Source organism: Crocodylus porosus, unplaced genomic scaffold (genome assembly GCF_001723895.1).
Source record: "Crocodylus porosus isolate Cpor-Errol unplaced genomic scaffold, CroPor_comp1, whole genome shotgun sequence".
Taxonomy (NCBI): Eukaryota; Metazoa; Chordata; order Crocodylia; family Crocodylidae; genus Crocodylus; species Crocodylus porosus.
The window spans coordinates 11,223,540-11,230,381 of record NW_017728948.1 but is presented as its reverse complement, the minus strand read 5'-3'; the positions used below and the strand labels follow the sequence as shown (position 1 = coordinate 11,230,381).

Here is a 6,842-nt window from a genome sequence, read left to right as displayed (position 1 = left end):
CCCCCAGTTTACCTGCTGGATGTGTTATAGTATATTGAAATATGGTATATGGAATATGGTATATATGGTACATAATATACTGACATGGGTATAATATCTAAAAATAAATAACTGAGACATAATAACTTCTTTATAAAATTAGGTGTTTGACAATCACATTGTGTATTAAACTAACTGAACTGTATTGCATCTTGGAATATGTTATGCAGATTGCAAAGTTGGAAGAATCTCTAAAGAAGGCAATGCAACAAATACATCCAACAAAATGGTAAGAGGCTTCACATAGCAAAGATACTTTGATTACAAAGAGTACTTCCAAATAATTTAAATCTAAAACAGGGGCAGGCAAAGTCTGGTCCATGGGCCAGATCAGGCTTCCAGCAAATTCCATTTCTCAGCAGCCTCTGCCCACGTTGCTGCAGCTGGCTTCCATGGGAGACCAGGGCGCAGGGCAAAGATTTCCATGGAGACCTGTCCAAACAGTGCTGGTGGGTGCGTTGCTGGGTAAGGAGCTATTTGGGGGCCAGGGCCAGGATCTTTTGGCAGTGACAGCGCAAACCAGAGCTAGGTCCACTGCATGCACACCCCAGGCAGAGGTGTGCAGCAGCAGATCGTGGCCCTGCCCCAGCTCTAAACCACGCTGTCACCAACACAAAATCTCCGCCCTGGTCCCAGAGCAGCTCCCCATCCAGCTGTATGCCATGCCAGAACTTCTTTGGTAAATCTCCATGGAAACCCTGGCCCTATGCTGTCACAGCTCGGCTGCTCCTGGAGTCCCTATAGAAATCAATTGCAGCAACACAGACAAGGGTAATGAAGTCTGACCGCCAGCTGGATCTGCCATTTTGCCTACCCTTGTTTTAAAATTAATGTATAAAATTTAAATTAATGCAAGAAACTCTACTTTTATTTGCTTTTTTATTCCATGTTCTGTATTTGTGTGTAAATTGACCCAGTATATTTTTTAGCTTTACCAAAATGTTTTCTGATGCCATGCCAGTTTCCCTTTCACTCATTGTCCTGCCTGTTGATCTTGTGGGTTGATGGGCAGTGTGTTCCCTGTTGGCAGAGATGTGCCCCTGGCAATTTGTAGGGTTCTCAGAAATTGCTGGGGGCCCATTTTTGTAAGCAGGGAACTCTGACTTTCTCTGCTTCTAAAGACACCCTAGAGAATTTTGCTGGGATATTAGCACATTCTTCTTAGTTGCAGCAAGATGGCATTCAAAGCCAGATGAATCATGATGTATTTTGCTTGCAAATTTGCAGTATATATCACATTATTGCTAAATTGGTTGAAATTAGTACAAGAAGAGCAATGTCAGCAATATTTACTAGCCTTAACATGCTGACAGAGTAGTCTTGCATTCATTTAGTCAGTAAACTTTCAAACATGCATTGTGATTTCTTGGGACATGGTATAAATTTGAAAAAAAGTGAACTTGCAAGATTTCTGATCCTGGAATATCCAAACTTTTGTGTCTTTATTCCAATAAAAAAAAAAAATGTGTGTGGCATAAGAATGGCATATTATGTGCGTAAGAAAATGAGATTTGTTTGGGTGCAGAAGGATACCTTATTAAAATCCCTGTTTTCTTGCATCAAAGTGCATAACATTATTCTAATAACCAGTTGAGACTATACTAAAGCACCGGGCTTGCATTTGGTAGCTAAAAACAAGCAAATAATAAACTAAATGCAGTTTCACCTTTAGTCATTACTGCATTAATGAAGGAAAGGAAAGGTGATTTTTTTTCTATAACCACATCTGAATTTGGTCCCAGCAAATATATTTATATTTGGGTTCTAATGATTAAGAAATAAGTTTTGTTTTAACCTGGACTAGTGACTTTTTTTTCCAAGAAACACAGTTTTTCCCCCTTATTAAAAAATGTAATTTGTTATAAAGGAAAGTGTCCAGACTATATTATTTTTCAGTAATTTCAGGTGAGTCTCTGAAGTGATAGATAGAATATGAACTTGAATGTCAGGAGTTCTGAGGTATGCCAAGGAGTTTGATTGCCAGGCAAAAGTCTATTTAGAGAATTTATGTCTCTTTCTCTCTTTAAATTATGATATAAAAAATAGCAGGTCTTAGAAACTTGAAGTTTGATTTGTTATGGAGATTTTGCAGCAAGCTATTGTTCACTGCTCAGAAGAAAGGTAGGATTTATGGCGAATAATTCAACAGGAAATTTAAAGTATTTTTTTTGCAAAAATCTAGTTGATCTAACAAAAGATATCACCTCTACCACAAGTTCCAATTCCTGAGAAATTTAAAGAATTTAAGATCAGATCCCTTTTTATGTTGTTAAGTCAAATGATCAACTGTAAATTACATCAGATCAGTATTAAGTTGCCAGTACCAATTCTTCCATGCACAGCAATATGTACTTAGGATGACACTGTAACATGCTATCACACAGTAATACATGTGTAACCCTTCTCCTAAGCACCAGTCAGTAGCACAATGGCTAGGTTCACATTTTGGGGTACCTCATAAATTATACACATGGCTTGAGACCCCACCCAGAAATCTGGGAACACTCATGTATCCTGGGCGCACCCACCTATGTGCTCCCCTCTCCAAATAGAAGAGATAGGTAGCTAGGCAGAAGTACAGTCAGAGGGATCTGTATCTGTAAAATACTGGCAAGTTCCCTCTATTCCCTATAGTCAGGCCAGGACCAGGAATAGCTTAACTATATACAAATTTATTAATGTTTACAGGAAACTTTAAAAAGATAGCTATTAATATACAAATGATATAGATATTTACAGATTTATAAGAAAGTATTGGTAAATATGTACAACAACAACACAGCTAGGCAGATAAACACAGGTATCAATACATAACTTTAGATGAGAACAATAACAATAATTAGATACAAATAAACCTCAACTTGCTGACATAACCCAGGCCACACTGGAGCATAACAATATATGTATATATCTATATATCTATATAACTATTTACAAAATGGGAGGTGCAAGTCTTTTCCCCCCTTCGAGGGAACCCATGTGGCTGAGACTGGGCATTCCACTAGGGTGCCAACCTATGGCACCCTCCTCGGGGGAGGAGAGTCCCAGTACCTCCTCAGCAGCAGACGAGCCCACCTGGTCCCTGATCCCTCAGGACCCCCTTTCAGGGCTTTCTACCCTGTGCGGATCCATTTCCTGGGTACTCACTGATCCAGGGACCAGGCTGGGAAGCCTCCCAGAGCCATAGGTGGTTTGTTGAGGTTGCCCAGAGCCCTGCCTTCTGTCCTCAATTGGGGCTCGGGCCACCTTGTGTGTGTCCTGACACCTAGGCCTTGCCTTCTGCCTTCCATTGGGGCTTGGGATGCCTCGTGCGGGCCCTAAAACCAAGAGCAGCGAACCTCCACCGCGCCCTGCTGGTGCCTCCCAGGTGCCCAGACTCACACCAGGGAGGGGTTGCAAACCCGAGCAGCCTGGCACCACTCCCAGCATTTGTGATGCCATGCACCTCTGCGTGCACTGAGTCCTTGGCTGCATGCCAAGAGTAGCAGACCACGTGTGGCTCCCAGGGTCTGGTGGCTCCATGCACTGCTGCATGCTCCAAGTGTCCAGGAACCCAAATTGCCTTCTGCAGCTCCCAGGGTCTGCCCCATGCACCGCTTTGTGCACTGCTGGGGCTGTAGCCAAAGCCACTTGCTGCTCTGGTCCTGCTGAGGAGGTCTTCCAGGGCTCTTCTGGGCTACTGCTTCCACCCCCTAGGCAGTTCTCCTTAGCTCTTCTTAGCCCAGTCTGCTTCTTTGTCCCTTGACGCATCTCCCACATACTGGGCATGCAGCTTCTTTTATTCACTCCGAAGGCTCCACCTCCTAAGGCTTGCTGGACCTGAAGAATGCAGGCTTCAGTCAGGTCTGGGAGGCTCATGGCACCCCCTCCATGTGAGGGGCGGGGCTGGCCCTGCCCAGCCATTACCTGATTGGTAGATGGGCTTCACCAATCAAAAAGAAGAGTGTCTGAGGCGTTTGAGCTGGGCTGAATCAGTAAGTCTGCCATACTAAATGAATTGTTACGGTGTCCTGCATAAACAAAAAACCCTCCTCACAAGCAGTGTACATACAAAAGACAGATTTATTACAGAAAACAAGGGGAAACATCAAATGCAGTATAAAACACTACTAACTACAAGGTTGCACTGCATCAGGGGAAGCTGCTAGAAATCATGGGTCCTTTTGCAGAGCAAGGGGCCCCTCATTGCTCTTGGAAGAATGGTAGCGTGCCAATCTTTTCTCCCCCAGAGAGGCTGTATGTGTATGTGGGGAGTGACAGAATGCACACAGCCTAAAACTTCTGGGCTAGTTTATATAGCCTGCTGAAACAAACTTCAGGAAAAGCTCTAAAAGGAGCCAGTTGATTAATGGCTACAGCTAGCCCAACCACACAGCATGGCTAGAGCAAAGGACTATCAAAGAAACAAGGGGAAAGACCAGGCCCACCCTCTAGGCCTAGGCTGAAGGTAGTTTGGGTCACAGCTGCACAGGGAGCAGAAAGTTGCAAGCCTCAACCCTGGCCCAAAACTGGCAGTATTAGAAGCTCCCAGGTTTCAACCTTATTTAAACTGCTAGGCCTTACTCCTGGCCAGCAAACCCAAGAACCAATACTCGTTTCCCCAATATTACTCCCTTAAACTTCTAAAGAAAAAAGGGGAAGAAAAGAAAAAGAGAGGAGTTTCCAGATACTGGGGCAATTCTCCCTCTCTCTCCCCTCTACACAGGCTTCCCTTTTCACTATCTGCAACTCATTCTTCCTTGAAGGAGATGCCACTCTTTAGCAGGCAGCTGCCAGCAGCTTCTTCTCCCCCAAACCGGCCTAGCTCACCTTCATAGAATCATAGAAAATCAGGATTGGAAAGGACCTCAGGAGGTCATCTAGTCCAACACCCTACTCAAAGCAGGACCGTCCCCAACTAGATCATCCCAGCTAGAGCTTTGTCTACTCAGGTCTCCAAAAACCTCCAAGAATGGATATTCCACAGTATCTCTGGGTAACCTGTTCCAGGGCTTTACTACCCTCCTAGTGAAAAAGTTTTTCCTAATATCTAACCTAAACTTCCCTTTCTCCAACTTGAGACCGTTGCTCCTTGTTCTGTCATCTGCCACCACTGAGAAAGGTCTAGCTCCCTCCTCTTTGGAACCCCGCTTCAGGTAGTTGAAGGCTGATATTAATCTCTTCTCAGTCTTCTCTTGTCCAGACTGAATAAACCCAGTTCTCTCAGCCTCTCTCAGAAGTCACATGCCCCACCCCCTCACCATTTTCACTGTCCTCCACGGGACTATCTCCAATTTGTCCACATCCTTTCTGTAGTGGGGGGCCCAAAAATGATCACAGTACTCCAGATGTGGCCTCACCAGTGCTGAATAGGGGGGAATAACCACTTCCCTTGATCTGCTGGCAATGCTCCTACTAATGCAAGCAAGTATGCTATTACCCTTCATCACAAAAAGGGCACACTGTTGGTTCATACTTAGCTTCTTGTTCACTGTAACCCCCAGGTCCTTTTCTGAAGAGCTGCTGCTTAGCCAGCCACTTCCCAGCCTATAGCGGTGCATGGGATTGTTCCATCCTAAGAAGGACTTTGCACTTGTCCTTATTAAACATCATGAGATTTCTTTTGGTTCAGTCCTCCAATTTGACAAGATCTCTCTGAATCCCAGCACTACCCTCCAGCATACCTACTACTCGCCCTGGGTTGGCATCATCTGAAAACTTGCCGAGGGTCCACACCATCCCATCTTCCAAGTTGTTGATAAAGATATTGAACAAAACCAGTCCTAGGACCAACCCCTGTTGCTAAGTAGACCCTACCTGCTGCTAACTAGACATTGAGTCATTGATGTTGGTGGGCTCCTTTTGAGACCAATGATCCAGCCAGGTTTCTATCCACTCTACAGTCCATTCATCCAACCCATACTTCCTTAGCTTGCTAGTGAAAATGTTGGAGACCTTGCTAAAATTGAGGCGTATCACCTCCACTGGTGGTCTCTCCATACCCACAGAGCCAGTCATTTAATCACAGAAGACAATCAGGTTGGTCAGGCAGGACTTGTCCTTGGTAAATCCATGCTGACTGTTCCTAATCACCTTCTTCTACAAGTGCTTAGAAAGAGATTCCTTGAGGACCTGCTCTGTAGTTTTTTGCAGGAACTGGAGTGAGGCTGATCAGTCTGTAGTACTTTGAATCCACTTTCTTCAAGACGGGCACTATATTTGCTCTTTTCCAATCATCCAGGACTTCTCCCGACCACCACAAATTTTCGACCAGTGACCTTGCAATCACATCAGTCAGCTCCCTCAGCACCCTTTGATGTATTGCGGGAGCCAGGGACTTTTAAACATCTAAGCTTCTCTAAATAGTCCCAAATCTGTTCTTTCACCAGTGTTGGCCGCTCACCTTCTCCCTAAACTGTGTTGTCTCATGCAGTAGTCTGGGAGCTGCCCTTGCCTGTGAAGACTGAGGCGGAAAAGGCATTGAATACTTCAGCCTTTTCCGTATCATCTGCCACTAGGTTGCCTCCCCTATTCAGTAAGGCATCCACACTTTTCCTGATATTCTTCTTGCTGCTGACACGTGTAGAAACAAATGGTAGTTTACTTATGAGCTGGTGAGTGCTTATACATTTTAGAGCTTCTTGACTGTTCTCTCTTTGCATGGCATCACCCTGGCCTTGTCCAGTTAGGGAGTGCCACACTGAAGTCTTTCTCCCATTCTGCCTGAAGAATCCCCTGCTTCCTCTGCCCAATGAGGCCAGAGGGTTTTACATAGTTTCATAGTTTCTAGGGTCGGAAGGGACCTGAGCAGATCATCTAGTCCG

General features: G+C 44.7%; 1 long non-coding RNA gene across 1 annotated transcript in view; it reads left to right on the top strand.

Moving 5' to 3' along the window:
- The window catches only part of LOC109321925, a 4,565-nt gene extending 4,297 nt beyond the window's left edge, over window positions 1-268 (top strand). The window contains exon 3 of the long non-coding RNA XR_002104224.1: window positions 210-268. This is a non-coding gene — a long non-coding RNA (uncharacterized LOC109321925). The remainder of the gene's footprint in view (window positions 1-209) is intronic.
- The last annotated feature ends 6,574 nt before the right edge of the window (window positions 269-6,842 follow it).